Source organism: Xenopus tropicalis, chromosome 5, assembly GCF_000004195.4.
Source record: "Xenopus tropicalis strain Nigerian chromosome 5, UCB_Xtro_10.0, whole genome shotgun sequence".
Taxonomy (NCBI): Eukaryota; Metazoa; Chordata; class Amphibia; order Anura; family Pipidae; genus Xenopus; species Xenopus tropicalis.
The window spans coordinates 90,271,349-90,298,500 of record NC_030681.2 but is presented as its reverse complement, the minus strand read 5'-3'; positions in this window follow the sequence as shown (position 1 = coordinate 90,298,500).

Below are 27,152 nucleotides of genomic sequence, written 5' to 3'. Positions count from 1 at the left end.
TACATTGCTGACTTGGAGGCAAGTTTTGGAAGTGCAAAGACACAGTTTTGCTCTAAGCAGAGCCTTCTGCAGGCTAGCAGTCTACATTGGGCTACCCAATATGCAATCACAGTCCTTATTTGACATCCCCAAAGAACTCTTTTCATGCTTGTGTGGCTCACCAACACTTTTTACATCTGACTGTGGCTCGCAAGTAAACAATGGTTAGGGATCCCTGGTGTAATGGCTAAAGTAGGTAAATTGAAGTTTCCAGCTTTTACTTGCATCTAGTGTAATCTGCAAAACAAAGTTATATAAAAGTATTTCAAATGTATAGAAAATGTTGGTAGTTTAACATAAAAACAAAGTAAAACAGTACAATAAGAAGTCCCAACATACAGTTCCTTTCTATGTTGATATTTTTTGTAACAAGGTACATTTAAAAAGATAAAGCAGCATTAGAAAATATTTGGACATAAAAGCAAACTGAAAGTAAAAATCTTTAAGTTGCTTGTCGTTGTTCACATTCTTCCATTTCATGGCACATACATTCTACTACTGTAATGTGTGACTCTTGTGGGCATCTAAATGCATAGACAAGGTAATAAGTCAGGGAAAGAAATGTTTGCTAAATGGTTTCTGAGAATGTGATGTTCTGAATACCATGACCTTAGCTAACAGTCATAAAACATTTTATACTATATTTTCAAAATGTTTGAGTTCATGGTTGTACTTTGTGGTCCAACACGTCTTCATTCAGCCTTAGCTCATAACAAGGTTTTTGAAGCATGAAATACTTCAACACTTGCCCTGCTATAGAGTATCCAGAGCAACAAATTCATTTATATCCAAGTCTTATATGTTCATGCTGGACCCCCCCTCACAGTCACTGTGTATCTCTCCGTTAGCTCAAACTTCAGATGACATATATACAATATTAGATTTTTCAGTTATGTATACATGTATAGTATCTCTGTGAAATTAGATACAAGAGACTTTCAGACTGCAATATTGCAAAGAATGTCAATTAACCCAAAAATTTAATCTACTGTATACAAAAAAGAAACAAAAGAGTAACTAGAAAAAATCAAATTTCTGTCAGGATACTGACTCCCTCTTACCACATTGTGGGAAATCAAAATATTAACCCCTACTTGTCAGTTTGACCGATTTACTTACAGACACAGCACAGTTTTTGGACCCAATTCACCCTGTTTTTTTATTCCCCTCAGTGTCATTGTGGCCACATGCAGAGTTACATCTGATACAATTACGTGGTATGCTATGCAATTCACCAGTTATAGGTCTACAGTATCTATTGACACTATCTGCTGTGGGAACCCTGTAATTACTGCCACATCCAGGCTTAGAGTAGTTCTTGGGGTCCCCCAGCATCATTATGGGCAGGTGCATTGGTGCTCAGTTGAACTATGTGTTTGATCACACATCTTTGTGTCCATTTTAGTGTACTTGTACGTAAATAAATGAGCCAGTAAGAGTTTTTATTTTCTTTGGTTTGTTTTTTACATTTGAGATTCCACCAGAATTCTCATACAATGCCTATTGCTACTGAAGAATTTTAGAATAGCAAAATAATAGAATAATTTGCTACAAGTGAGGTCACTGAGGCAATTGGACATACAGTACGTGCTCAGATTTAACTGGAGAGATTGGACAACCATATGGTCTGACATTTTGGGCATCAATTTCAACATACCATACTGGTATCCTCTCAGAATGTATGATTGATAAAATATGATAAGTTTGCAGCCAAAGTCAAAATGGAAATAAATGAATAAATGTATTCTGTAAATATATTTATATATACTTTTAGTAATAATTATAATAATAAAATACCTTCTTTTTTTTTTTTTTGTTACATGAAGGGTTGGCACCAGTACTAATTTGAGACAGAGCAAAAGCCCATGGCAAAATTGACAAGTTGTCAGAACCCATCAAGTTTGGCATCCAGTTTTGTGCTGTGTCAGGTTATTGGATTTTCCATGAATGAATCAACATTTTGAGCTTGCATTTGTAAATAACTGATCTGTAATCTGCTTTCAATTCATGCATGTTGAACTTGCTTAATCAATGGCTTGTATAAGCCTGCTTTATCCTGCTGACTGTGATCCTTTATTAAGTCAGTTTGCTGTGATCAACCTGTTTTACTTGTGAGTAATCATGATCATCATGTTCCTTAATCCTATTTGGGTTTTATGTTCTGCCTGGTTCATGATTGTTACAGTTCTTTCCCTTATATTGTAGATAACCTGGTGCTGACCCAAGGATTTTCTATTGAGCTGAGTTATTGTGTGCCACGTGTCCTGACCACTGGCCTAATATTGAACTCCATTTATTGTCTGCCCCATTTTCCACTGTTCTGGCTCCACATAATATATGCTGCATGTCAGGTCCAGTTACTGGACTTACACTAGCTTTTGCCTTCTCATATCCATGGTCTACCTCAATATGAGGCAATCATTCTCTGCTTATCAAGACAAAGACAAGAGATCATCTGCACTCACCCATTATCAATATATTAAGAACATTTTATGCATTAAGCTACTAAAATGTCCTCCTTCTTGTCCATATATTGCCAATATGCAAGCTGGCCAACTACACCAAAGTCATCACAGGGTCTGGGATCTGGCCAGTCACTTTAATCTGATTCATTCAGAATTCTATTACTTCATTAAATGTTTTAACAGGGACTAAGTTTTACCTGCAACTTTCCAAGGTTAAAACTCTCTTGCCCATTGTCAGGGTCAGAGGCTAATGAGTAGGTTGACTTATAACCCCAACATGAACTCTCAAGCATACACCACTAAAATCTGCCACTTCACTCCCATGACACAGTCACACAAACTCCATATTGTGCTTGTTATCTGGCACATGAGTTCCAGCATGTCATGAGTTCAGATACACCTCATTATGTAACCACTATATACCACTTTATAAACACGTGTACTTATTCCTAATTGTCTCCTGCTCCTAATTGTCTCCTGTTAATTATGAGATATGACAACCACTTATAATATTTTACAAAAGGTTTTCTTTCCATGTATACTTTTACAAGAAGCTCGCTTTCATTCAGTATTTAGATTTCCTTTAATGTAAATACAACAGTTATTCTCATTTTTAAAATCACTTCTACCCCCTCCAATCAATACCCCTCTGTTTCTTAATTCTCCAAATCAATAACTACACACTAACTCTCCTCCCTTTCATTACCTCTCAATAATACCCAATGAACAAATCTATTTTCCTGTCTTCCTCATCCTTAGTCTTTCAACTTCTCTAGACCCCTTTTACATTTTTCCTTTGAGTTCTATCCTTTCAAGGCTACTCCTTGTAGAGTAGTAGTGTGTCATGTGCTCTCACAGCTCCTAATCATGACTTATTAACCAACGTAAGTGAATTCTAAAATAATGTCATTCACAGTTTAGTGTCTACATGTTATGACCCTATAACAATGAAGATGGACCATGTTCAATTAAAATAGAAAAAAGCAAAACAATTATATACTGAATAGTATTTTCAGACAACCTATTTAACACGCCATTCAAACATTACTTTATAATATAAAGGTTAATAATGACAGGAAGTATAATTCTAAGCAACATTACAGTATACTGTCCCTAAAAACATTTACTGGTTTTGAAACTATTTGTGAATGGCAGACATTTAGCCATTGGCAATTTTTTTTTACAAAACTGTGGCAAAAGTCTGCCGCGACAACAAATTTGCAGAGAAAAAATACCCATTGAATTAATGTATTTGGAGTGAGAAAAAAAAGTCACATGGTGGGAGAGAGAAAACGCCCATTCACTTTAATGCATTTGGATTAAGGGAAATAACTTGAGAAAAATGCCTAGTGATTTGTATTTAGAGTGAGGAAATGTATTTAGAGTGTGGAAAAAATGTCACATGCATAAAAAAAGTTGTGAATGTAAAAAAAACTCATGAGGTAGCCCTTGAAAATGCAAAATATAAAATGAATGTATACTGGCTGGAGTTGGATACCTGGGGGCCCATTTATTAAAGCACGATTGAGTACGATTGAGAAAAAATTGTATTTTTTCTAACTTATAGAACATTTCGTAATATCCACAATAATTTTGTTAATATTTCATGACTTTTTTCGTGGTACGTTTGTTATTCCACAAAAAAGTCGTACTTTTCACGACTACGAAAATTTCGTTATTCATTCAAGCTTTGGTATCATGACTATCTTTTCTCCAGGTTTGGTCTGTAGGGTGCCATTGAGTCCTATGGAAGGCTTCCAACATCATACATTTTGTTTCAAAGCCAGAAAGGTTTTTGCGCCATTTACGATCGTTCGGATATGAAAAATTTGTGTGACAATATTTTCATATGACCAAGAAAAGAATTTTCATGCAATTTTCGCATATAAGAAATTATCATGGTTACTAAAACATTTTTTTTTCTAATCGTGCTTTTTAGTAGCGAAAATTTGTGCTTAAATAAATAGGCCCCCTGGTGTGTGAGTATTACCTATGCAGGTAACTACCATTATTGCTTCCCCCTGTATGTTTCAAGGAGTCAAAATCTGGTCTACTAAGCAACTTTCTGAAGGCTCCATAAAGCACAAAAAAGCATGTCAGGCCTTTTATAATCTCTTTACATAAAAGTGTCTATGACTTTTAAAGCAAATGTAAAAAATTATAGCAAATAGCAAACTGAAGGGAACACAATGTTTATTTTGTTAGACTGGCTTTTTATACGTTACAATGTTTTTCCAACTACTCTAAATTATGGAAATGAGTGCTCTGTGAGAGTTAGGATAAGAGAAGGGAGCCAACATCAAAGCAAGTAATCTTTCAGTACACAGCATAGCTTTTTATTTTACGCAGATCACTAAAACGTTAAACATTCAAAAGAAAGTATTGGAGTTAATTTAGAGCACAATTCATGTAATTCTAAGAATGCTGAGTTATGGATTTATTGGTAGTTTTTATCCAAACTTTCCAGGCTATCTACTGTGAATGTGTGTATCTTGAAAGAACCGAAACATAGATAGTAAAAACAATTTAAGAACTAATACACACTCAAAACTTTTATCATTCAGCAATTATGTATTCAGGATAGAGTGCTCCTTTCTTTTTCTGTTTCAAGTTTTTTAGGGTTGCTCTATTAAATTGTATTTACCTCATCACTTTTGCCAGCCCATGAACTTAAATGATCTCTTAGCACCAAGGGTTCGCTAGTAAGTTCACCTGATATTTAGATCTGTCCTTGTAATGCCAGATTTATGTAAGTAAGAATGTTTTTTTGCCAAAGATACCTCTCCTAGAGACTAACTGCTTTGAAGTTATTATTAAGGGTGTGGCCACTCTTCATCTCTTGACGCCTAACTCCTAACACTTTGGGGCTGATTTACTTACCCACAAACGGGTCGGATGGAGTCCGATTGCGTTTTTTTCGTAATGATCGGTATTTCGCGATTTTTTCGTATGTTTTGCGATTTTTTCGGATTCTTTACGAATTTTTCGTTACCAATACGATTTTTGCGTAAAAACGCGAGTTTTCGTATCCATTACGAAAGTTGCGTAAAAAGTTGCGCATTTTTCGTAGCGTTAAAACTTACGCGAAAAATGCGCAACTTTTCGCGTAAGTTTTAACGCTACGAAAAATGCGCAACTTTTTACGCAACTTTCGTAATGGATGCGAAAAACTCGTGTTTTTACGCAAAAATCGTATTGGTAGCGAAAAATTCGTAAAGAATCCGAAAAAATCGCAAAACATACGAAAAAGTCGCAAAATGTTCGTTTTCAAGTCGGAACTTTTCCAATTCGGGTCGGATTCGTGGGTTAGTAAATCAGCCCCTTTGGGTCCACAGAATATTATTTTGATCCTGGTAGGTACATCTATATTTTTATAATTGAGCAAGCTCTATCATGTACTGTGTCTCAATGCACCTAAACCTAGAGGTGTGATAATGCTGCCCATGTTCCTATACAGGCTAACAAACTCAAACGTTCAGTGAAGAATTCACCTCCTATGTACTCTGCAGTAAACTGTAATAAAAAATAATAACTGATGAAGACACAAAGTAGATACAAACTGTAATTATTTCTTAGCCTTGGCTAGATTCATTTTGTGCTGAATGGTGGCAAATACACTTTATTATGTACAGTAAATAAGTACGTTAGCAAAACCAATCTATGATGTATTTTCTCTAAAGTACATATATATCGTAATTGTAAATAAGTTCTAGATCCCAACAGGGGAATAAGCAATATCAGACTAGCTATTGAACTTTTAATTATTCAGTATTTCCTGCAAACTAGGATAAAAGTGCAGGATTTATTAACATATGAATAATCACTGACTATAAAGGAAGAAGATAGATGTGTGCTTTAAAAAGCAGAGAGTAAGTGCATTATTCATTAATAAGATGAGGTTAAAGGTTATAGGCTTCATAAAAAATAATTTAAATGATATATATATATACTTTTAACATGTACTTTAAAATTTAAACCACAGATAAAACATTTTCAGTAAATAAAATATTAATGGAGTTCTGGAATGATATTCTTTATAAATTATGGATATATCTTTCTGAAATAATATTAAAAAAAGGCAAAACAATTGATGCTGTTTGGGTTCTTAAATGTTATGCATTTAACAGAGAAAATTGGTAGTGTCCTGAGACAATTGCTTGACAATAGAATGTAAAAAGGAATCAATAAATGTAGCAGTCAGCTGAAGGAGAAATCCACTGCAGACAGCTGCATCTAAGCTTTGTATCCTTGACATGGCCAGAAATTAGAAAAAATAGTTTATCCAGTTTACTTAAGTCAGCAACTACCATCCTTACTTATTCTAAGTTCACAGAGATAAGATAATGAAAGAGACGCAACTTAAAATAGATGATCCAATACAAAAATGGTTTCAGAACATTCACACATGTGTTTGTAAGCACTGACTAACTTTTAAAAAACTTAAAAAAAAAAATAGTTTGTTGTATGTAAGACTGTTAATTTTGAGCACATAATTTTACATTTATTAGTACCTTATATTTGATGGTAATTATAAATTAAGTTGCATAAATCCATGTCAAAACTAATCCTATTGGGTTTTCATAATAGTTAAAGGGGACCTGTCACCCAGCCATAAAAAGCTGTATAATAAAAGTCAAGTTAAACATGAAACCCAAATTCCTATTTTTATTACCATATCCATACTCATTATAAAAGCATTAAAAATCCCGGCTGTCAGTCATATATTGCCTGCCCCGTCTCTATGCATTAGGCATAGATGTGGGGCAGACAATTATTGACCTTTTTATTCAGCATCTAATTGTGTGGCCAGTGCATGGACATGTGCATCAGGCCCCCCATTCTGACATATGCACAAGATTTTAGGATGATGGAAAGGTGGTCTTAATAACAGTTTCAACAAAATGGCACCTGTCTGCTTGCTGTGATTGTATAATTCCAGGACTAAAAGAAATGAAACTATATAATTTATACAGTGTAAGTGAAGTTATAGTGATCTTAAAGGGGATCTATCATGAAAATCAAATTGTCCAAATGGATAGTGCAGATGAAAATATTAAAATCTTCAAATATATTTCTTTATAAGAAATGCTTACTTTTTTAAAAAAATTAGATATTATTGCATAGAGTTAGGCTTCTTTCTCTGAGAGACAGTTCAAGCAATTGCTGAATGGGAGTGGCTACACCCTTGCTGTGATGTCACTTAGCAACTAGCAAAGTCCCACCCTCCCTCCTCCATACTGAATAGCATCCTCACATCAACTGTTATTTTGAAAGCTCCTTCTGAGAAATGTAAGGCGGTTCTCTTCATATACATGAACCTTCTAAAGTATGCAGCTTTCTGAAGCAGTGCTTAGGAAATTTGGTAGTTTTTGACCTATACAAGTGGCACTTTAAAACCAGCAATGTGGGTTTTGACTCACTTACTAATTGTTATACAAATTAACCATGATTGGTCCCTGAGTGATTTTTACTCAAGTAAATTATCAAGAGTGATAAGCCTAATTTGTAAGCATAAAATTTCATTTTGTGCCATTTTTCTTTGCAGAAAGGACAGTAAATTTTGGAAATGACATAAATACCTCTTCTCACTTTATAAATGATAAAGAAAATGTATACAAAACTAAACAAGCTTTCCCCAATAACCTAGTGCATATTGTCACAAGGCACTATGTTATGGGTAGAAATAGTCTGCAAAATTGTGATCTTTTTCTTGTTTGGAAGTCTTAGAATAAAATGTATACTCCATACAAGTTTATATACAAACAATAAGAATGGGAAACAGTATTTGTAGCAAACAATACATACTTTTGTAGCAAAGTGATACATACTTTTGTAGCAAAGTGATACATACATTTGTAGCAAGCAAGCATACATACATTTGTAGCAAAGTGATATATACTTTTGTAGCAAGCAAGCATACATACATTTGTAGCAAAGTGATATATACTTTTGTAGCAAGCAAGCATACATACATTTGTAGCAAAGTGATACATACTTTTGTAGCAAAGTGATACATACTTTTGTAGCAAGCAAGCATACATACATTTGTAGCAAAGTGATACATACTTTTGTAGCAAACAATACATACTATACTGTGCCAGTCTCTTGATGAAAAAACTGATTGTATTGAATCAGTCAAGTGCCATGTAATTGTTAGAAATCAATTGCTACTGATGTGTCCCACTGTGTTGACCATTGGTCTCACTAGCAGTGCCGGGGGTGGGGGGTGCTACTCATGTGTACCACCGTGCCGAGCATAAGTCTCAGTAGCAGCGGGGCCGGGGGGGGGGGGTGCTACTGTTTTGTCACACCGTGTTAAGGTGGCCATACACGGGCCGACTATAGCTGCCGATATCGGTCCCTTGGACAGATTCGGCAGCTAATCGGCCCGTGTATGGGGAGAGCAGAGCGGCCTGGCCGACCGATATCTGGCCTGAAATTGGCCAGATCTCGATCGGCCAGGTTAGAAAATCTGGTCGGATCGGGGACCGCATCGGCTCGTTGATGCGGTCCCCGATCCGACTGCCCCATTGCCGCCCACATAATCCGATCGTCTGGCCCCAGGGCCAAACGATCGGATTATTATTTTTTTTACCTAAATGGTCCCCGATATCGCCCACCCGTAGGTGGGGATATCGGGGGAAGATCCGCTCGCTTGGCGACATCGCCAAGCGAGCGGATCTGCTCGTGTATGGCCACCTTTACTGATGTGTCCCACCGTGATAGTGCCGATAGTGTCACATCAGCTGTTTGTATTGTGATCTAATTTCTGAATGATATGAGTGTTTCCTACATGAACTTTCCAGCAGGGGAATTGCTGGTTACTGGGCCCCACAGCAACATCACTGGCCCCGACAATTACGCAACTTATGCAAATACTTATGTTAGGCTCTCTGCTTACACAATTTATGTCACTTATGCAAAAACTTACGTTACGTAACTTGTGTATGAACTTCACTGACCTCTCAATTATGAACTACTACTGACTAGTTACTGTAGCCGCCCTATTGCTTCCTGCAAATCTGAAATAAGAAGCAGTCCGTGGGCTAAGTATAGTTTGTAAGAATTTGGTATTCCAACCATATCATGTAGTTCTCATGTGTTGGATGTGTAGCTTGTGTTGTTTGGTTTGTGCCCCCCCTATACTTCCTCTCTTGTCACAAATTTCCATCACTCCGCTGTATGAGCTACTTGTGATGGCCGTGGTATTTACAATTTATGTTATTTTCTCTCTCTCTCTCTCTCTGTATATATATGTGTATATATATATATATATATATATATATATATATATATATATATATATATATATATACACACAGTCAGTATAAATATATATTTATACTGTATATATAACTTCTCCCATGGCTCTTGGTCCAGGATGGAGCATCCAGATTCCAAGTCTACTTCACAGCCACCCTTGTTAGCTTGTACACTGCCAGAAAGATATCTATTTTTTTCCATTTTAAATTTAAGCTTTGCTTAGTCAAAACCCACCACTGAGCTTCTCTATTCTCCATGCCCTCTCCCCACACAACACACATCAAGCTGTTCAAGTCCAAGACACACATCTAGCTGCTCATAAATTGGCAATTATTTCACACTGATTTCTCCTCAGTATCTCCTCAGCCAGGGCAGTATGCAGGTTTAACACCCATTGTTATGTGGTAAGGATAACTGAGGAGTTTTGCCAGAAAGAATTAGTAGAAGAAACTTTGCTGGGTGCTGCTGGCGGTAGGACAGTTTGGCAGGAGCAGGGAGGCTGCGGAGCTAGCAATCGGCAGCGGTCGGGCCAGTGTATATCCGGGTGGGAAGGGCAGGAGGAGGTGTGCGGCGGAGGTGGTGCTGCTGTACAGCCTGGATGCTTGTGTGGCTGGGTGGAGAATTCCCCTTATCACGACATGTTAGCAAAGTCAGACTGGAAAGGATTTCTTGGTGCCAGGGAGGCATCCTGGTGCCAGAGGGGGGTACATGGCCACAGCCACAAATAGGAACGCATCTTGTATCCCGAAGGGCTCAGAGCCAGAGAGTTGCCACTGACAGGCACTTATATATCTATGAATATAATCATAGCATGGAGGCGGTGCACTAAGCAGGAAGCCCCATGAACCTGAGCTAGTACATGAACCCATACATGAACTCTTCCCAACAAGAGCCCAGGCAGATTAGGGCAAGGTTAATAAATACAAGCTGCTCTGGCAAACTGTGTCGCAGTATAGATACACATGTGTTTGATATAAGCAGGTATAACGCAGATACAGTCCATTCTGTAACATATGCCAAGCAAAGCAATAACAATAAGAGGTGTCAGTTTATAGGCAGAAGAGAATACAGCCTATGAGGTGATTTAGTTTGTCAGCATGGCAATGCAACAGAGAGAGCAGATGGAGTAGAACTGAATGGAACAGAGTAAAGAATGCAGGGTGGGTAAGTGGATCCTGGCACCTTCTACTAAGGGCAAATTAAAAGTATAAACCATATATATTGAATATGTCTTGCGGCTTCCAATATGCAGCTGTAGGGTATTACCTTGTAAAAAATAATCCCTAATAAAAACAGACTGAGAAAGCCATCTTTTATATAGCTGTTTCCTCCATTCCTTGCCATAAAGTGCCAAAAAAAAACTGCTGCCAAGTAGGAATAACAAGGGCATAAGTACTAATGGAGCAGGAAAGAAAATGCCAATGGATAAGGACTGTATCACTTTTTACTTTGGTGATAGTTCTACACAGGTCCCACATCATTTGAGGGCACCGAGCCGTAGCAGAGCCACCTCGGCGGGATCATCTCCTTCCTCCGCTGGCCGAGGGCTGCCCAGGCTGTGGCTTTATCGGCTGCGAAACTGGAGGCAGGGAGCAGCAGCACAAGCAAGACATAGAGGGGGGGGGTGTGTGCGATTGATGTGTCGGCCGATGTGACCTTTCATCTCAGTAGCAGCGCGGGGGGGGGGGGTGAAGCTAGCGATGCAGCAACAATTCATCTTAGTAGCAGGGGGGTGGGGGTAGCTGCAGTAGCAGTGCCACTGGCCGAGTGCTCGCCAGGCTGTGGCTTTATCGGCTGGGAAACTGGAGACAGGGAGCAGTAGCACAAGAGGCACGGAGCAGCAGCACAAGCAAGAAATAGAGGGGGTTGTGTGATTGATGTGTCAGCCGATGTGCCGACCTTTCATCTCTGTAGCAGTACTACTTGTTCATGCAGTCCTGAGAAAAACCGTTACATTCTTATTGGTTGCAGATGCTAGCAACCAATAAGAATTTGAGCTTCACCTGTCAATCAAAACCCGACCCCGACTTACAGCTCAGTGAGATACAGAGTCACAGAATGTGTGCAGCCAGTCAGATACAGAAAAGCATACTATAGCAATGAAACGATTTATAACTTTTAATCAATCATATTTACAAAGTTGACTGTTGTAATGAAATCTACCTTATATCAAAAAAAAAATTTCACGATAGTTCCCCTTTAAGATCTACAGTACAACACACAACTGTATACTAAACTAACTGTAAATCTTACGATAACTATAGCCTTGGACATAGTGTTTCATATTGTACCATAGATGTTGCCAAAATACAGAACTGAAGAGTCTATTTATTTATTAATTCAAACTGTCATTTTATCATTTGGCTATGCAGTGTTTTTCAGGGCCCAAAAAGATTGTGATTTTAAGTCAACACTTTTTCCCACAACAATCAGCTAAGCATGGACCATGACCAACTGTTTGAAAGAACCATCATATAGGGTTAAGCTTGATGTTAATGTGGTAACTGGGCATTTCTTGTTATCTTACATGTATTATTAAATCTTCTGGTTTTTATTGTATTCAATTTGCAATTTCTAAGCTGATAACGTATAGCTAATGTGCATTAATCATATTTTGGCTAATCAGAGAGAGACCTACGCTCTGGTTATTATACATGAAAAAATAAATCCTGTGTAAGCCATCAAACCAACAATGAATGATCCCATTAAAAGTACAGGATGAGGGTACCAAAGCAAATCCCATTCCTGCTGAAAGCCAATTTAAAATCCAAATATTTCTCAGGTCACAAAGTAAAATATTTAATCCTTAAATGTGTGAGTACAATGCAGTTGGCTTATATTATCAACTGAGTCAATGACAAATGTAATTCCTTTGTCAGCTGTTTTTGAAGTGAAGCAATAATTGTAACTTCATGCATCAATATTAGACTTCCTTGGAAGAGATTATTTCTACAATAAATGGATATGTCTGAGCAACACATTTTGCTGTACCAGATCCCTACACTAAGAAAAGCCTTCTTGCTTTCTTCATCTGTTTGGCATAATAGAAATAATAAGTAATGTGCAGGAAGCATCTATGTGAAAAAGTATTTTCTATCAGGCTGCACAAGCAGCAACATAATAACAGGTTGATTGGAATCAATTTTCCTCTGCACAGGGGTGTTTAGGGTTCTCTCTTGTTGTGTTTCAACCATGACTTAACAATAGGAGTCAATGAAAGACACAGCAGGCATTTATTTAGCAGGAAGTAAGGAGTGCAAAGGTTTTTTTCTCTACAGAAATAGACCATGCAATTAAAATATTCTGCACTTGCAAAACCGTGTGATGTATATATGGGTTAGAATTGAAATTACAGAGGAACAAGCTATATTTTAGTTACTGTATAGATTACATCTAGCCTATTCACAGATAATGGATGGGAAAGTATGATCTTTCAAGTAAGCTCACTATATTCTGCAAAATAATCATAGGGTTTCAAATGCATGTAAAACCACGTAGAGCTAGAGTGCAGAGGAACATGAATCGTACATCAAAACAGTATGAAAAGCGTTGTATCTTTCTAACATAGATTGGTAATGCTTATAAGTAGTACCAATTTTTTCATCTTCTGTTGATGTTTTGTATCCATGAAATTATTTCTTACTTTTTTTTAACTTAGGCAGCATTGAACTTTTCCCAGTTACTTGTAATACAAAGGTTGAACTTGGCCAAAACCTACAAAAGATCCCATTGCCCTTTTGGACTTTTTGCTGCAGTTTAGATACCAGGGCTGGAACTTAGGTCACTATCTGATTTATAAAGCAGGTAAAAAGTAAGTTGGTCATAGAGAAGAAAAAAACAAACATTTGCTGCACTCAGGGTAATATTTTAATATGAATATGTGCAAAAATAATTAAAAATAATCATTGGCTTCTGTACTGTACTTCCTTTTTAAGAAGAGTACAGAGGTTTATATTGCTCTACTGACTTAAAGGGCACCCACCACCCTCCCCCACCAGAGGTGTGGGTTAATAGAGCCTGCACTCCAGTTTAGGGAAACATGCGAGCAGCCATAATGAGCAAGTGCCACATTATTGACTTTTTTGTTTTATGATGTATTTTATGAATAAGTTTTGCATTACTAGCATTCCTATTCTATCTGTTTCCAGCCTATAACTAAACAAATGCTATCTAGTTGTGAGGACAACCAAAAGACAGACTGTTAGTGCTCAGTTTATGGGGCACATTTACTAAGCAATTATGAGATAAAGTTGGATTTTTTCTTACTTCTAGATAATTTCAAGATTTACAAGTGGGTTTTCACCAGAACTTGATTTCTTTGTTATTATTCCCAGAAACTTTTTTTGAAAATAACTCCCATAATTTGTGATTTATTAATGTTTAGTTAGTTATAAAATGAAAATTCGACAGGTTTGATATTTGAGTACCATTGAGTCCTATGGAGGCTTAGAATAGCAGAGAAATAGAATAGTCAGTGACAGCCTGTCCTTCAAGGACAAATTAATCCCCTCATTGTTTTCAGTTTCATCCAGTTCAAGGGGAATTTAATTCCGTCGTTGTTTTCTATTTCACACTTTTCAAAGGGAGTTAATCCTATCACTGTTTCCAGTTTCACCTACTGTAAAGTGAAACTTAAACACATTATTGTTTTCCAAGAGTGCCAATGCTTCTAAAATGGCTGCTGGAGCAATTTCGGTTTTGGAAAAATAAAGAGGATTCATGGAAACGAATGTCCGTTTAAACTCAAATTTTTTGAGTTTTAACAATTTGACAAAACCTTCTAAAATCTTTGTTGAATCAAGAGCCCACTGCCTTCTTCATGACGTCAGCTTTTAGATGGTCAAGTTTTTCATGGTTTCTATACCTGATAAATAAAGACAAATTCGTGTTTTAGGGTAATTATCTCAATGCACAATTTTTAGAGCTTAAAAGCTTGATTCAGGGAAATGAAAAAAAATACGACTGTGAATAAATCTAGTAGTATGATACTCAAAGTTAATTCTTAAAGTGAACTAAGCCTTTAAACTGGTGCTCAACATTTTCAAACAAGAATGCTTCTGAAAAGTGGATGCCACTTTGCCAGTTATCTGGGTACTGCACGTTACCATCATAAACCCTCAAAGCCTTGTATTATTATAACACAAGGGAAGAGGTTGCATCAGGTTCACTGTTCAGCAAAGACACCATATTACTGGATTATTTATATATGAAATACTTGCAAGCTGTGGACCATCAAGGAACCAGAACCCAGGGAAGAATTCCAAACATATTTTCTTTATATTTTTTCATTCTTATCCTCTCCTTTTTTGGATGACATCATAATTTCTTTAGCTCTTAGAGTCGTTTTTCTCTCTCTTCCTATCATCCACTCCTCTCCCCTTTCATTTATTACCTCATCTCATCTGACTTATCTGTCCTCCCCAATCTCTTATTGGTACATTTGCGTCCATTTTATTCTTGTTTTTTCCTCTATTTCTTTTTTCTCTATTTGCTCTCCTTATTCCTCATCCTAGTTTATTTCAGTTTAGCCTCCATTTTTGCTGTGCCCCTGACCTCTATGCATGCATAGAAAAACAAACCCAAGCAACATGTACCCATCACTTTGAGCAAAAGAAAAATATAAATTAACACCTTTGGTTGTTTAAGTTAAATAAACTACAAGTATAGGACATGTTTTCCAGAATGCTTGGGACCTGGGGATTTCCAGATAAGGGATCTTTCCATAATTTGAATCTCCATACCTTAAGGTTACTAAAATCATTTAGACATTACTTAAACCCAAAGGATTGTTTTGCCTCCAATAAAGATTAATTTTATTTTAGTTGGGAGCAAGTGAAAGGTAATCATTTTTGAAAATGTGAATTATTTAAATGCTTTCCTGTAATTCAGATCCTTCTGGATAATGGGTTTACAGATAATGGATCCCATATCTGTATTTTACAAGCTGATTCCTCAGACTTATCCTACTTGATGAATATTTTTTTTCATTTAGAAGCAAATGAAGCAGTTAGACAAATAAAGCATTTAGACAGCTGACTAGATTATAATACTATGGTAACTGTTATTTTGACATTTTTGTGCTACAATGTGCTACACAAAGCTTTGCATCTTCACCATTACATGAATTCACCACTCTTAAAGAATAAAAGGAAAATAAAAAAGATGTTGTTGTTTTAGTCACAAGCTGTATAATATATCAATATACTGTTTTTAACATCAAAGAAAAGGGAGTGCCATTAGGAAAATGACAGTACTCATCCCTCTAGAAGTGAAGAAAGTGGCTATGTTTTATACGTTTTAATTATCTGTCTTTCTCTTTTGCTTTCCAGCTTGGACTTAAAATATATTTGAAAACCTGATTGTTCTGTGAGGTCTCAGTGTCCTTGGTATTATTACTTTTTATTACCTGTGCCTCTATTTTGGCCCTTTCCTATTCATCATCCCCTTGTTCAAACCACTGCCTGTTTTAAAGAGTAAATTGAACCTTAGCAACCAGATGTCTGCTGAAATTACAATCTGGAGAGCTGCTGAAAAAAAAATATAAATAATGGTGCACTGCTCCTTTATGTTCTTTGTGTGAGATCTATGTTGTTCTTAAGTATTTAAGTATTTCTGTAATTGCAATACTGACCTAAAGGATCCAGGCAAATCCTCTTTGTTTGGGAAGGGATGGGGGCATTGTAGTTATTGGAAGACAGGTTACTCCTTTTTAAATGCTATCTATAAAAATTGCCCTGGCAACGGTGAGCTGGTCAGAAAAAATTCAACCTGAACCCACTAGTTCCAACCAGCACTCAACTTCAGCATTTATTATCTTTATATTGAGCACATTTTTTAGGGCTGTGCAGGAAATGTTTGGCATTCACACCAGTGCTTGGATCAGTGGATTTTACAATACAGGTATTGGACCTGTTATCCAGAATGCTTGGGTCCAGGGGTTTTCTGCTCAATAATTTGGATCTCCATACTTCAAACCTGCTCAAAACATTCAAACATGAAATAAACCCAGTAGGATTGTTTGCCTCCTACAAGGATAAATTATATCTTAGTTAGGATCGATTACAACATACTTATTACAGAGAAAAAGGAAATCATTATTTAAAATCTGAATTATTAAATTAAAATGGAGTCTATGCAAGATGGCTTTCCCATAATTCTGAGCTTTCTGGATAAGGATTCAGATAGTTAGTTCATCAGAAGTTAATTATCCTGCTTGTATGTTTTTGCAGGGCCTGCTTTGCAGTCTAAACCTGCTTGACCTGTGGGGAAATCTTTCTCATCTTTTTCAGCTAGAGTATATTTATTATAGGCCTAAAGTTAATGAATTTCATATTTGTCTCCATTTTAATGCTTGCTATAAAACTGGGATTATAGTATTTAGTGATACATGCTGTTACTAAACAACATAGTTGCTTTACCTCTTAAATGCTGTTGATTAATACAAGTATAAAGTGGTTATCCTTGGCAGTAGACCAGTCCCATTATTTCTCAGCACTAATGTAGTTAATTAACTGTATAGAACATATTTAAAAAAATATTTCCTTTGAGTAGCAAATTATTCTTCCTCATTAAGGAACTCAGCAGATGGTATATGGTATATCTATACAGTGTCTCAGGGTTCTACATTTTCATTGTTTTATTTTTTGGGCTTTTTTTCTAAATTAAAAATGTTTATGATGCAGCTACATTTTAACAAATTCTCCATCATTCATCATCTTGATTTTGTAGGTGATACAGCCATAGTCAGTGACTGCAATTATAGTTTATTTTTATCTAAGGATGTATAAGATGGTGTGCTATCTATCTATCCAGCAAGAGAGAGAGCACCAATGAGCAATATATTTATAGACAGATGCATTAGAGGCACGACATTCATTGTTGACCCAAGGCAAATAATACAGATTGACAAATTGATATTTATATTTTAAGAAGAAGGTTGAGTAGATTGTTTAACTGTTACTATGGTTTGTCATGACATGCAATATCTAATTAAAATGTGTGAGATTGACATCTTTATTATCAACTGGGCTGTATCAACTGAGACAGCAATTTTTCTGTGTATAACCAATGCATGCATTTTTAGCACTTGCATTAGCATGGGATGCAGGAGCTATGAGAATAATATATTAAGCAGCTTATTGAAATTTACACACACAAGCATAACTCTTTTTGCAAATCTACCAATATGTTCATTACCACCACTACTGACATAATTTATGTTATTGCCATTCCACCTTACAATATGACTGCCATGTAAGCCATTGTTGTAGTTAATGACATATACAATATGGCAATATGAACACAAAGGAATGCATTTATTTACAATGAATTCATTAAAGGTACTGGCACCACAAACATGCTTCTTGTGCTTCTGCATAGTTCTGCTAAGTGCCACTTCATCCTTCTAGTTTGTCTGCCAGTTGACAATGGCAGTGATTATAGGATCCCCAAAAAGGGTTTCATCAGTAGAAGAATTGGTGTCAAATATAAAAATAAATTGCATGCTATTGCTGGTTTTGAAACTGTGTGCATTGGTTTTCTGGAAGTGACATAATCCCCACTAAAAATCAATTCAAGTGTTAGATACAAATTGCTCCCAGTTTTTAGAAATGTAAGTTGAATAGAATTTATTTGATGCACTGTGCACAATTGTGTGTCAAACTCATCTTGCCATTTGCCATGAGATGAAGTGCTGCCAATTTACAAGTAAAAACTGAATTTTGCACACTGCACCACAGTTGTAAATGAGGCTTTTTCACACCTTATCTTTTCTATTTTTTTTTCACAAATGGCTTTTCTCTCACCTAAAAAGGGGACAGTTTTAGACAAAATAGGGCCTGTGCAGAAATCACATCTGGGCCCTGTAGTCAAATTGAGAACCAGCAGCACAGCTCTAATTTGAAAGTATATTTAAACAATCTTTATAATGCATGTATTGTATTATGGCCACAATTTTATGTATGTACTACAGCACCAGCATTCATTAATGCTTCCATTAGTACTAACCCAACTTTACAACTAGTGTTTAATAATTCTACATTTGTATAACAGGCTTTTTATTGTTATAGCATCATTGTCATTTGGGTTTCAACTGGGCCATGAACAGGTTCCCTAGAGCAGTAGCCAGGGATTTGAGAACCTGGAGTCCCTTAACTCACATATGGAGCAGTGGAGAAAGGACGCACTGAAATTTCTGTGTCTGGTTCCCATTGCTCCTTATTTGAGCAAAATTTCAGTGCGGCTTGTGCGGCCCCTAAATTTGTGCCCCCTAGGCCTGGGCCTTTGTGGCCTTGCCACAAATCTGCGCCTGGCAGTAGCCCACGTGACCTCCTGAAGCAGTGAGTGCTGGCATCCCAAGCCCATTATACAGTGAGAAGGTCTGCAGTTGTCCCCTTCCCTGTCAAATTTATCACTACTATATTATTATTATATTGCTTAGTATTATTATATAATGAGAAGCCTCTTCTCTCCCAGCATAACAGGCTGAAGCTGGAGGAGGGGTTTGTTTGTACAATGGGCTTCTTTATGGATGATGATTTGTTTTGATTGAGTCGGAAAGCAGAATGTGACATGAGTTTCAGTTGCACATTATTCTGTTTAGTTTAAAAAGCAACAAAGAAATGAAATAAAACAGCAAAGCAACTATCTTTATAATGTATCCTGTCATAGGGTGGCTGTATATGCAAATCTGAATTTTACTGCTGTTTTATGACAGGGCTGATTTATGATTGCTCATGACTCAAATAATCAGTTTCTGAAACAAAGAGGGAATTCCTAAACGAGTGGTAACTGTATCTGATTACCTTAACTTTCTGTTGGACAGTTTATTTTTTCCCCAAGTGTGTTTTTGAAAGAAAAAAAAAAAGCTTGGCACCTAAACCCTGCTAAGTCTTAGATTTTTTCTCAAATACCTGCTCAGGGGAACAAAAATGATTGCCACAAAGCCTAGTTAAACGGATACAGCAACCACATAGGAATTTAGGAATCCCGGTGTAGTTTTATTAACTGATTGCTTGAACCCAAAGACACAAGAAATAATACTGTAAATCAATGACTCTATTCATTGTGAACACTACAGTTTTGCATGCACTGAAATGAGCTAAAGTGGGCCTATGCAAATATAGAAAATCATAGCCAGGAAATTTGTAAATGTTTGTGAACTAGCAGTAGTTTGTAGACTGTAGAGCCACCAGTGGCACCCATATGAGGGATATACCAGACCAATGTCCCCTTTCTAGAAACCAGCTTTGTCCTGAAACCATTCAGTCAGTTTGACTGTCTGCAATGTATAGATGTTGCATTCAGTTAGCCATGAACCATTCCTTCCATTTAAGGTAAAGGTTTATGGGTAACTAATAACAATGGCACAGAACTTTTGCCATAATTACCTCATGGAATACTAACATCTACTGTGCTAATAGCTGTGGTAAACTGCATGATGTGCAAGTTAGGGGAGGGATGGGGTCAGGAGGATGATGCCTACATGCCATCCCCTCTGAATGTGGTGTTAGACATGTGGCAGTTCTAAACTGCTCCTGTTTTTTGAGCTTGGTGCGTGGCCCTTCTTAATGGTTTTTATTCTAATTTTAATTGGCCTTTATTCTAAAATAATGTGAAGGGACCCATAGGGTTAGCATTCCCACAGTTCCTTATTCTCCAGTTGCTGTGCAGATGCCCATGTATTTATTTTTGATATTTAGAATATCTCTATCATTGGCCCTTATGCTTATGACTACTTCCTGCCATACTTTAATATGGTGTTTGGCAAGGGGTGGTCCTTCCTCTTTAGCCAGCATCTGTTGAGCCAGGTGGGTGTTCACTGAGCCTGGGATCAACAAAAAGTAAAGCTGTGCTGCCCTAGAGGGGCCCTACCTCTAGTGAAGTCGGAGAGCAGGGAGCCTGTGAATGAAGCTTTTAATAACACTTTCTAGAAAAGTGAATCAGATAGATTTAGCTAATTAGAACAGGTTGGGCTCCAACCAGGATCAGTAGCAGGGAGTAGTTCTCCCCTTGGCTTTCCTTGCCCAAGTGAAGGGACTACAGTACTGAGGGAATCAGAATCAGGCTTAGATTATCTTCCTGATCCATGTCTGCTCTATGGGATCCAGAAAACATGAGGTATTGAAACCCTAGGAATGACATAAAATTACCCTAGGCTCACTACATTGTGTCACAGCGTGCTGTCTCAGTTCAGCTTCTGTGGGTCCTGTGTGTTAAAGTGCAGTGTATCCCATGCCCTATAACCCACCTATAACCTTGTTTTACAGCCAAAAAGGGGTTACAAATGCTTGGTCAGCTTTTGTAATATCACAAGTTCAGTGTAGGGTGCTATACAGGCAGTAATCCGTACAGGTAAGTGATTGAAGGAGTAACACCATGCGGATAGTATCAAAAGAGCACAAAAACAAGTGACTGGGCCAAAAGAGGAAAATAAAAAGCCAACAAAGCATTGAGTCAGGCAAGAGTAAATTAGTAACATTTCTAAAAGTGATTGAAAGTGGACTGCTAGCAAATAACCTCATGTTCTAGATAAATAAGCAAAGAACACAATGAAAGCAATGAAAGGCCCCAATACACCCAACACAAGGTAAATGCTGTAGAACAAAAAACCAAGGTTTCTAAAATGAAGATAAAGTCGTCCCCTGGGAAAATAACAATAGTGTGTGTAATTGAACTTATGACATTGCTACTTTTGTGATGTCATTATCTGACGGCTGTAACCTTGGTTAAGACTTTAATGACAACTTCTGAGAACTAAGTATGATTTAATATATGGAACATCATTCATAAATGACCTTGGACATTTTAATGTGTACATAATGAATACAAGGAGTAAGTACTGGATGAAGAGCAAAGCATTTCCTACTAGAAGCTACTTATTGTAGAAATGTGTAAAAGGCAACACTCCATACCATACAATTCACTAAGGAGTTTTGCACTGAGAGGTAAAAAGAAACAAGATTAGTGCTTTTTTTTATCCAATTTAAATGTACAGATGGCTTGTTAAAATCCACTGTTGAAGCTGTAAGAGAAGCATGTAAAATGTTATCACCACGGAGGTTAGCTCAAAGTACATGCTTTCTATAAGTGTGCTGTCACTTTTTCCTTGCAATGCATAAACAAAAAAGCTTTGTAATTTGACAAATTTGGTATACCGCTTAATATCTGTATGCTAAACACTAATTAGGCTTGCTTTATTCTTATTTACATCACAAATGTTTTCCTAAATTATAAAAAAAAGCACAAACATATTCATACATCTCCTAAATAATACATTTCTGTTCTTTTTCTGAAACTTTTGAGGCAGACATCCAACACTATACTTGTTGTTCACTTGCTAAGCTCCTATGTTAGGCCTCCACACACTGCCCCAAACAGTCTCAGAAGCAGAGAATTCGGAAAGCATCAATTTGCTCCACATGTTATTGGAGGAAAGGAAGTCAAATTGAAATGACAGCCTGTGAAATCGTAAGGGGTGTGCAAGGAAGCATGGTGCTTAGTCAAACAGCAGCCCAGTTGCTCTTTTGGTTGCTAAAAGGTATTTTAAATCACAGTGAAGACAAAGGGTTGCAAAATATTATTAGACAACTTAAATAATTAACCAAAGATTGGTAGTAATGGTATTAAAGGTGCCTAATGAATTCATTAAGAGCCTGTAATATGAGCTATAATTGCAGAATATTAAATTGAATTATCAAGTATTTTACATGTATCCTGAGAATTTAAAGTAAGGGGTCTGTTTCTTTCCCAAACAAACCTAGCTGTAAGGTTGCCTGCAGCATTCTCCAGAAAATGCCTCTGGTGACACTCACTTGTTAAAAGCAATTCTTTGTTGTGGGATTTAAATACCACATTAATATTGCTTGTCTGACCCCAGCCTTAGGCAGAGTCAACTACATAGACTCCCAAAAGAGACAGTTGACTTTTAGCAATGTGAACGACTTTGATAATTTGGAGACCCAGTCTATGTATGTTATAGATGAAGTAGTGCAGTGCAAGTAAAGGGTTGATATTACATGTACTGGAGCTGTTACACCCACATCTCCTTATCTAGAATACTGGAAAAATCAGGATGCTGCAACCAGTTTCCAAATCTGGCAAACACAGGTTGCAGGTTCCACACACCCACTCAAGTCAGCACTGGAATAAAATACTGTAGATGTGTAAAAAAAGCACTCTGGTATTAAGTCATTTATGACCTATTGCTTTCTGGCTTTCTTAATTTGTTAGCTCACATGCATGGGCCACATCCAAAGACACTGCATCTCCTGCAGAACCTACAAATGGTGGGCTGTCATTCCTAGACCTGGTTATAGACAAACTTCTCAGGATCTACCTGCTGTTTTTTCCCTCTTCTTAAAGGAGAAGTAAAGGCTAAGTCACTTGGGGGTGCCAAAATGTTAGGCACCCCCAAGTGACTTAAATCGCTTACCTTTTACCCCGGGCTGGTGCCCCTGTTAGGAGAAAACCGCACCAGCCCGGGGTACCTTGAGCGAGCGCTTCCTTCTTCCTCTTTCTTCTGCGGCAAAATCCCTGGGCCGGCGCATGCGCAGTAGAGTGAAAAGCTGACTTTCTTGTTTAAGTTCGGCCTTTCACTCTACTGCTCATGCGCAAGCACGAAAAACAGGAACAAGGAAGCGCTCGCTGCTACCCCGGGCTGGTGCTGTTTTCTCCTAACAGGGGCACCAGCCCGGGGTAAAAGGTAAGCAATTTAAGTCACTTGGGGGTGCCTAATATTTTGGCACCCCAAGCGACTTAGCCTTTCCTTCTCCTTTAAAGTGATACTGACACAAAAAAATACCCTTCAAAATATAAATGTACATTTAAAGTTACCTATAGGCTATGTTGATTGTTTTTCACTGCTGCTTCCTAAACCTGACTGTTTTGCCAACCTGACTGCCCCTTCTTAGCCTGTCAGTTACAGCTTCTAATGCTAAGACTACTGCTGCACAAATATGGCAGCCCCCTCATAGAGAAACATGGGGAATCTGCTAGGTAATGTAAAAGCACAGGGTAAATACATTTATAACAAAATTATAAATAGTATGCAAAGACAATGTTATAATAGATGTAAAAAAGATTTAATTTTCTGGTGTCAGTATCTCTTTAACTAGCTTGAGACCCATACATTACATTTCTCCCTCTGTGTGGCAGTAATATTATACCCTTAAGGAGCTCAACTTAGTTTCTGGATAAGTATGCAGTTTGGCTCCCATACTTTCTATCTTAGCATCCAAAATGCCTGTTCCACTTCTTTTCTCCTCCCACCTCTGGCTGACCTTCCTTCCTCTCTTGTAGCTCTTACATTTTTTAGTTCCAAAAGAAAATAGACACCATTAGAATTGAGATGCCAGCACTTAACATAATCCCTGTTCCACATTTCTAAAATTTGAAGTATTTGAGATATTTCTATTTTTTCTATTTGGACAAATTCTCCTTATTAATAAATAAGCGAGCATTGGATATGCAATTTATTTGATTTAAAAAATAAACTCAAAATCATAACCTCGAAAATTGATAAATAAACCCATACGTATTCAGATGGATTAAATCTGAACCCATATGACTTTATGTCCCTGAACAACTTTTGAACAAGGCAACATTTTCATTTCACTGATCATGTATTATTTATATTTTTCACAATTTTTAATTAGCAAATTAGGTTTGGGATTGAAACAGATGTTTTCAGCTTTGAAAATTAGCCCAATAGTTAATTCAATGCTTTTTCTTCAAATTATAAATAAACAAAATTGCATCTTGAGGAGATGCCATCCTATAAGTCATAATATTGCTTTATTGCTTGGTGGGTATTGTGTTTTGACATTCAGTACCTGGTGAAAGCTCTGAACTTTTCATTTATGCAATGGCATTTTGTCTAATGCTAATGATTATTTGTTTTTGCTGCTTGAATATTGTGTGTTAGGTTATAGTTGTAGAGATGAAGGTGGGAAAGCAACATCAGACAAACATATGAGTTATTAATTCATTTTGTGATGCTAACCTATGTGTACATTTTCATCTAAATATACCATATATATATATATATATATATATATATATATATATATATATATATATATATATTAAGTCTATACCATAAAGGCTATTATCCATTATTATCCATTGTCTTATATACAATATATATATATATAAAATATATAATCCATATGGCAGGTACTCACAGATCCCATGAGCAGGCAAAAGTAGATAAAATCAAAGAAGCTTTATTGTAGACAATTAGACCGCAGTGTAGCCTTACACGTTTCGTGCACTTGGCACTTAATCATAGACTAGGAAACAGGATACAGAATACACAATATATACCCTCTATTCACCAATCACAAGCACAGGCTCATTAGCCAATAAGATCAGGGAAAGGGGAGGGCCTTTAAAAACAAAGGGGAAGTTCAAATATAGATACATATATAAATACATATAAGTTTAAAATGTAGACAACATTACAGAAGCATTATTCATAATAGCAAGAGACATCAAATGTAGAATTTAGACCCAGAGGTTGCCCAGTCCCCAGTATAAAGATACATTTCACCTCTCTCCTATTTAAACAAATAAACAGATTTCCTTCTCTGGGTCCTAATGTGACTCATTCTTTTCTTATTACTGAAAGAAAGTTGGAATTACCATCAAAACAGGAAGAGAAATGTTCAGCAACATTTGTCCCTTTCTGCCATCTTATATCCAGTAAACCAGTAAAAGTCCTCGAATGTGTTCTTTAACCCTTTAAGTGCCAGCCGAATTCGTCATTTCGGTTCCCCCCAGTGCCAGACGTTTTTTAACCATTTTGTACTCATTCACTTTAACAATGTTTTTTGGTAGGAAAACCTCCACGAAACTAGGGAAATTATATATCGTTTTTTTCGTCACTAATTGGGCTTCGACATACATACCAAATTTTATAACTTTTCTGGAGATATGATGTGTATTTTGGGTGAAATATGTAAAAAAAAAATAAAATTATGAAAAATTTCTGTATATTTTGAGGTTTTTTTCCATAGAAAAGTTAATTTTACTCACTTTTTTTTATTGTTTGTAAAAGCCCTGATACTCCCAATTCCAACGATACCAAATATGTGGTGGTACCCCACAGTTCCTGTCCAGAAGTAACCCCCAAACTAAAGCAATACTTAGTACAATATCACACCAGAACAAAGCAGAAAAGCGCTTGTAACAGTTAATGCAGCATAACTTATATGTAAATCTAAAATATCCCCTCATGTTTGGTATCTTTAGAAACTACAGACCTTCAGGTTTCTAGGTGCAATGTAGTTTTCACTCAAAAGCCAAATACCTTTTGTCAGTGCATTGTGAAATTTGGAACTTTTTATGACATTTTTTTTTTTTTCTAAAACGTAAACTTGGACGCATGATCAAATGTGGATTTGACAAAAAAAAATCTCATAAAAATTTTCTAACAAAGGCATATTTGAAAGACAAACTTCTCCTGAATAAAATGATGCCCCATATGTATGGGTGCACATAAAGACATGGGCACCAAACACTCCAAAGCAGGGGCAATGCACAAGGGCAATTACAGCTAAAAATGTGGGGGCTGCGCTCTATGTGCACTTCCTGCAGTTTTTCAGTGTTAACCCCCCCTACCTGTGAAATAACCCCCACAAACTATATATTTATGAAAAGTGCACACCTTCAGCTATTCAGAGACACCACTCTTCTCTTTCTACATGGAAAATTGTGGCCGCAGTCCCTTGCAGAAGTAAGCGCTTTTGTCAGAAATCAAGGAAAAACCAGATAAAAAACCTAGATTTCTCCCCAAAATCTCCATGGCAACTACCAAAAACTTACTAAACATCGATCTGCAAGTTCCCCTGAATAAAACGATACCCCATATGTATGGGTGCACATAAAGACGTGGCCACCAAATGCCCCAAAACAGGGGCAATGCATAAGGGCAATTTCTGTTGAAATTTTGGGGGCTGCGCTCTATGTGCACTACCTGCAGTTTTTCATTGATAACCCCCCCTACCTGTGAGATAACCCCCACAATCTATATATTTCCGAAAAGTGCACACCTTCAGCTATTCAGAGACACCACTCTTCTCTTTCTACATGGAAAATTGTGGCCGCAGTCCCTTGCAGAAGTTAGCGCTTTGGTCAGAAATCAAGGAAAAACTAGATACAAACCTAGATTTCTCCCCAAAATCTCCATGGCAACTACCAAAAACTTACTAACCATCAATCTGCAAGTTCCCCTGAATAAAACGATACCCCATATGTATGGGTGCACATAAAGACGTGGCCACCAAATGCCCCAAAACAGGGGCAATGCATAAGGGCAATTTCAGTTGAAATTTTGGAGGCTGCGCTCTAGGTGCACTACCTGCAGTTTTTCAGTGATAACCCCCC